Source organism: Sorex fumeus, unplaced genomic scaffold, assembly GCF_029834395.1.
Source record: "Sorex fumeus unplaced genomic scaffold, SorFum_2.1 ptg000018l, whole genome shotgun sequence".
Taxonomy (NCBI): domain Eukaryota; kingdom Metazoa; phylum Chordata; class Mammalia; order Eulipotyphla; family Soricidae; genus Sorex; species Sorex fumeus.
In genome coordinates, this window is record NW_026606075.1 from 10130413 (window position 1) to 10137292 (window position 6880).

A 6880-nucleotide genomic window follows, 5' to 3' on the forward strand; every position below is an offset into this window, starting at 1 on the left:
CTACTTTCAGCATGCTTCTCCCACCCTGGGAGGATTCTCCCAATACCCTTTATCGGTGCTCTCTTCTCTATCTGAGTTTCTTTTCCCCTAGCACGTGTGGCTGGCCTCCAAGTCATGGAGCAAACTCCCTGGTACTAATCTCAGCCACTCCTGGGTGTTATTCTCCCATTTTGTTGCTTTATGTTTCCCAGATGAATGCAATGTCTCTGTGTCTATCCCGCTCTTTCTGACTCATTTCGCTTAACATGATACTTTCCATGTAGTACCACTTGTATGTAAATTTCATGACTTCATCTTTTCTAACAGCTACATAGTATTCCATTGTGTAAATGTAGCAAAGCTTCTTTAACCAGTCATCTGTTCTTGGGCACTTAGGTATTTTCCAGATTCTGGCTATTATAAAGAGTGTTGCAATGAACAAACAATTGCAGATGTCACTTAGACTATATTTTTTTGCCTCTCTGGGATATATTACCAGGAGTGGTATTGCTGGGTCAGAGGGGAGATCAAATTCTAATTGTTTTGATAATCGTCCATACTGTTTTCCAAAAGGGTTGGACCAGTCAGCATTTAAGTGGATTTTTTTAATGTAGGTTATTTAGAGGGTCATATAGAAGAATGTTTGTAGTAATCTATCAGCTTCTTCTGGTTACAGTTGAAGCATAGTAGACTTTGTGAGATCACATCCTTCAAAGAAAAGCTCTGCACTGCAATACAAAAAATTACTAAAAAGGAAATTCTATGAAATATGAGAATATATTTGCACTTTCATTTATTAATCCAATATATCTAAAATAATCACAATAATCAACAACTGAAAAATAAACATCAGTAATAACAGAAGGATTATTGACTGATAAGCCAAACAGATATTTCCTCAAATATGATAGTCAACACACACATAAAAATGCTTATTATCACTGAATATCAGGGATTTCAAAGTAAAACTGTGATATCACTATATGCCAATGAAAATGTCCTATATATAAACAAAACAACAGAAACAAAAAGTGAGGATGTAGATAAAATGATATATTCATTCACTATTTATGATACAATAAACTGGTCTAACCTCGATAGAAATAACAGTCATTTCTCAGAAAATTAAAAAGTAGAACTACCAGATGATCAAGCAATAACAGTGCTTGGTATATATTCCAACAACACAAAATATTAATTTTAATATTTATGTATACATTGTTGTGCCATCTATGTTCACAACAACACTGTAATATAAGATATGAAAATTACCAAATTATTTGACAACAGATCAGTGGATAAAGAAATTGTCTAATATAAACATAATAAAATAGTTATAGTGAAAACCTAAAGATAATTAGAAAGTTTCATACTATGAAAATCACGTCAGAAGGAAGAAAACAAATAGCACTGGTCTTTTTTGCTCATAGATGTTATACAAAGCTGGAGCGATAGCACAGCGGGTAGGGCATTCGCCTTACAAGCGGCCAACATGGCCGACCCGAGTTCGATTCCTCCGCCCCTCTCGGAGAGCCCAGCAAGCTACCGAGAGTATTCGATATGCCAAACACAGTAACAACAGTAACAAAGCAAGGGAATAGAATTTGCTCAATGAAGACAGCTCCCTAGACTCGGACAACAGATTAGAAGTTACCTAAGATTGGAAGAGTAGAAGGAAATAATCTTATGTACAGTGATGAAGTAATATTCGCATTTTAGAAGCAAGTGCGGTGGTGCCACATAGCAACCTTAAAATATAAAAAATTGCATTTTTGTAAACCAGTGTTTTCTATTTACTTATGCGTTTTGGAGTGTGTATATATAAGGACGGTATCTAATCATAAAATTTAAAGCAATTCGTCTGAAGTGACAAAACTCAATACCAGTCGTCATATAATTATTCATTCTTCTATTGTTACTGATAACCAGATCCTGCATTGTAAATGGCATGTCTGACGATAAATTCTGATCATTTCAATATTTGTAAAAAAATTTCAAATAGTTTTCTCCTTCCTTAATAAACAAATGCATGTATAAAATGAAAGCTATTATCATTTTATTTTATGTTGAGCTCTTCAATATTATGACATCACTTAAGTTTTAAACTTCAGAGGGAGAAACTAAAGCAAGCAAATATAATTTCTTAAAAATTGGAGAGATTATGAAGACTGTTTACTACTAACTGAAATATTTTGTTCTGCCAATAACTTTAAATTGTATATAAATAATCACATTATATAGTTCTAATAAAGTATGAAATTAAAATTCCATAACCATATAATAAATAGGTACAAGAATCACAAGTCTCACTGATATTATGAGGAACTGTATTGGGTTTTGCTTTTCAAAGATAATTGAATACATAGTTTGAGGCAATGATATTACAAAACTCATGTACACCTTGTTAATCAAATTGTATAAAGTTCTTAATAAAAAAGAAAAGAAAGGGAAGCTTTAATACCAAGGAAGAAGAAAAATTATAATTGTACAAATGTTTTATTTCTAACATCAAAGTACTATGACTACTTTGTCAAAAATAACATTACAACTATTAAAATTGATATGATTTATGGTATTCTGAGCTTCTATTCACTTATTTCCAAGGTGTGTTTCCTCTGTGATAAACTCTGTGAGTTCTAGTAAAGACATGCTAGAGGGATAAGAAAGAAAATGTGGAACTCTGGACTCAATGGACTGCAACAGAGATGTTCTGCCTGTTTCCCCAGTCTCTGGTGACTCAGGTACCATACCCATAAGCCACACCCTGCCAGCACCAGATAATCTCCTCCTCAGTCACCCTCCAGAAATCATGAATGCTCCTCCCAGATGGGAGTATAGAAGGAAGCTCCCAGAACCATGCCACTGGACTCCATGCCGACTTCCACTGCCCAACCACTGCCACACTTCAGGTTGCTTTCCGGATTGTGTGAGGACTTCACACGTTCATTATAAGACACTGCTTACCCATTTATGCCTCTCAGACAGCCCAGCAAGTTACCCAGAGTATCCCGCCCACACGGGCCTAGCCTGGCAAGCTCTCCGTGGCGTATTCGATATGCCAAATACGGTAATGACAACAGGTCTCATTCCCTGACCCTGAAAGAGCGTCCAATCATTGGAAAAAGAGGAGTAAGAAGAGGCAGCTAAAATCTCAGGGCTGGGAGGAATAGAGATTTTATTTGCACCCACCTGAGCAATTTAATGATCAACAGGATGACAGTGATACAGTGAATTTCTGGCATCACCATTTTTTTTCTTCATGCTTAATGTGGGTGTTAATTTATTACTCAAAAATAAACTGACACTAACTGAATGTCCATATAGAAATTGTTTCTCGTGCATTTCCACTCAAGAGAGTTCAGAGCGATAGTATAATGGGTAAGACATGGCCTTGACTACGTGTAACTCAGGTTCAATCCCCGACATACCATATGGTTCTCCAAGTCTTCCAGGAGTGATCCTGAGCACAAAGTCAGGAGTAAGCCCTGAGCACAGCTGAAACCAACTGTTACTGTCACTGTCCTCCCGTTGTTCATCGATTTGCTCGAGTGGGCCCAGTAGCGTCTCCATTGGAGACTTTGTTGTTCCTGTGTTTGGCATATCGAATACATCATGGGTAGCTTGCCAGGCTCTGCTGTGCGGGTGAGATACTCTCAGTAGCTTGCCAGGCTCTCCGAGAGGGGTGGAGGAATCGAACTCGGGTCGGCCATGTTGGCTGTGTGCAAGGCGAACACCCTACTGCTGGCTATTGCTCCAGCCCCCAAAAAACCGATGAATAAATTTGTGGCTGCAACCTGAACAGTGGAATCATTGTCCTGCACAGGAAATCTTAATAGTACATATTCCCATGATATTATTTAACATACTCCGGACTTCTGGGCCTATTCCAACTGTCAGAATATCAGTTTCGGTACAATTTTAGGCACAAACATTTCCAACTGTCAGAATATCAGTTTCAGTATACAATTTTTTTTTTAAATTTTAGGCACATACATTGTTCACAAATTGTTTTGCTTTGCATTTTCTTATAAAACAAAGAAATGCTTGCCTAAAAGCTAATAATTCCAGTAAGAAAAAACTTTATTATAAATATACATCTATTATAACCTATAAGTCATTTATATACTATAAAAACAATAAGTGCATTTTTATAGATACACAGAAAATAAAAGCAAAAGACCAAAACTATAATAATTAAACTTAAAAATTATGTCTTTTAAGGAGGTGGGTTAGGAGGTGGGAGGCAATCTGGGGACAACAGTGGTTGCTAACACTGGTTGTGGGACTGGTGTTGGATAATTGTATGCCTAAAATTCTACAGTTGGCATAATAACTCAAAGTGATACAATGGTAAAACAACTATGATAAAAAGAGGAGAAAAAATGTGTCATTGCATACCAGATTCATCTTCTTTACGAGAAGATATCAGCCAAATCCTGAAAGTTATGCCTTTTATATTCTATATACAAGACCTCCAGGACCAGCCACCACCATGCTGAGACCGCTCTCCGCACACATGAAGGTACTGGCAGAGGGACAAAGCCACGCGGGTTCCGGGGCCGAGATCTCCAAGCCTACTCGGATTGGAGTCGAGCATCCTCCACCCAGATCCTCCAAATTCCAGTAGGCAGGGGTCACACCCACCACCTGGCCCCCTGGTGCCGTGTAATCCCATCAGCGGCCAAGACTCAAAGACTATAAAATCCAGATCCCGGAACGGCGCGGTGGCCACGCGACATCTTATCAGGACATCTTTTATGACATCTTACTATCTCATTCCTACTTTGGACAAACTTGCAGGCTATCGAATGTAGCCTGCCCACAGGGCAGAGTCTGGCAAACTCCCCGTGGCGCACCAAATATGCCAAATACCAGTAACAATGATGGGTCTCATTCTCCTAAAGAGCCATGAATATAATCTCAGGGCTAGGATGAAAGAGATGTTACTGGGGCCTGCTCGAGGCAATCGACGAATAACAGGATGATGAATGAATGAATGATGAATACAAAATCATATTTAGTAATATAAGATGGAATCAAATGATAAAAAGGAAATTTTACATTGGGACATATGTACATATATTTTTAAAACTGAGTCTTCAACGAATTTGGTCATTAGAAGTCTATTAATGGGCCAAAGAGACAGCACCAGATTAAGGCACATACCATTTATGCAGTCATCTCCAATTTAATGCTTAGGTGCTTTATATTGTTCCCAGCTTCCACCAGGAGTAACCCATGAGCGGAGAGTCAAGAGTAAGCCTTGAGTACCACAGCATGTGACCCCCAAAACAAGACAAAAGTTTATTGATCACCTATTATCAGCATTGGCTGGAGCGATAGCACAGCGGCAGGGCGTTCGCCTTACAAGCGGCCAACATGGCCGACCCAAGTTCGATTCCTCCGCCCCTCTCGGAGAGCCCGGCAAGCTACCAAGAGTATTCGATATGCCAGACACAGTAACAACAAGGTCTCCAATGGAGACGTTACTGGGCCCGCTCGAGAAAATCGACGATCAACGGGAGGGCCTTTACCTTTACCTTTTACCTTTATTATCAGCATTATTTTCCACATTTTAAAGTGCTATCCTTTTCGGCTGGAACTGCCAGTGCCCAGCAAATCGCAAAAATGACCAACAGGAAGGGAAAGTGGAGGGGCACCTGCTATATGTTCTCCAGACCTTTCAGAAAACATAGAGTTGTTCCTTTGGCCACATACATGCGTATATACAAGAAAGGTGACATTTTAGATGTAAAGGGAACAGGCACTGTCCAAAAAGGAATGCCCCACAAATGTTATCATGGCAAAACTGGAAGAGTCTACAATGTTACCCAGCATGCTGTTGGCATTGTTGTTAACAAACAAGTCAAGGGCAAGATTCTTTTCAAGAGAATTAATGTCCACATTGAGCATATTAAGCACTCTAAAAGTCAAGACAGCTTCCTGAAATGGGTGAAGGAAAATGATCAAAAAAGAAGGAAGCCAAAGAGAAAGGAACTTGGGTTCAACTGAAGTGCCAGCCTGCTCCGCCCAGAGAAGCACATTTTGTAAGAACCAATGGAGAGGAGCCTGAGCTGCTGGAGCCCATCCCTATGAATTCATGGCATGAGAAGTGTTTGTTTAAAAATAGACTCCTGGACTATAAAAAAATGGTTCTCTTCAGTACAAGTATCATGTCTCTCCACCCTCCCACCCCCAAATTATTTCAAGCAAACTTTGAGTTGTGTCCTAATTAATTGAGTGTACTGTCTTTAGTATTTAAATTTAATCTTGCTGAAAAATGTGAAAAGGTTTATTGAGCAACAGAATATTGTCATTTTCTGGTAGTCAGCTAAAGCTGCACTGAAAAAAATAATTTAAGTAAAATGTTATATTTAACTCTGCAGTTATGCTCAAGAAGGGTGGTTGCTACCAATTGTGTCTCGAGTAATTATTTTAGGATAAGAAACTTTGAAATCTTATTACTTAACTCCTTTGTGAGTTACTTTGACCTTTTGAGGAGTCTGGCTTGGAAAGCAACAAGAGGAGCGGAGAGTCTGGCTGTGATGCGCTAGGGTTACTAAAGTCACTCCTGGTGGTGATGGGGGGAGGGGGCCTCTAGGTACAGTCATGCAAGACAAAGCACCTTAACCTATACTCCTTGTGGCCTTAGTAGACCTTTTGCTTTGATCAAGAGTGAAGTATCACTTAATATTAATGGTACTATAGTAACGCGAGGCACTTTACATGACCTAGATGTTAAAAATTTGGAATCAAATACTCCTGTTCTTTTCACATAAAAGGAAAGGCAAGGCAAAGTTAACTAGCCAGAGAAACATTCAATCTATTTTAGTGCCTTTTAATATTTGTACCAAAGGGCCGGCAGTTACTGGCCTAGTCCCACTTAATACCAAAGGAGTAT

The 6880-nt window shown here is 38.9% G+C and overlaps 1 pseudogene; it reads left to right on the plus strand.

Moving 5' to 3' along the window:
* Positions 1-2668: 2668 nt before the first annotated feature.
* LOC130021645 (60S ribosomal protein L21-like) lies at positions 2669-6215 on the plus strand (annotated as a pseudogene).
* Positions 6216-6880: the final 665 nt, after the last annotated feature.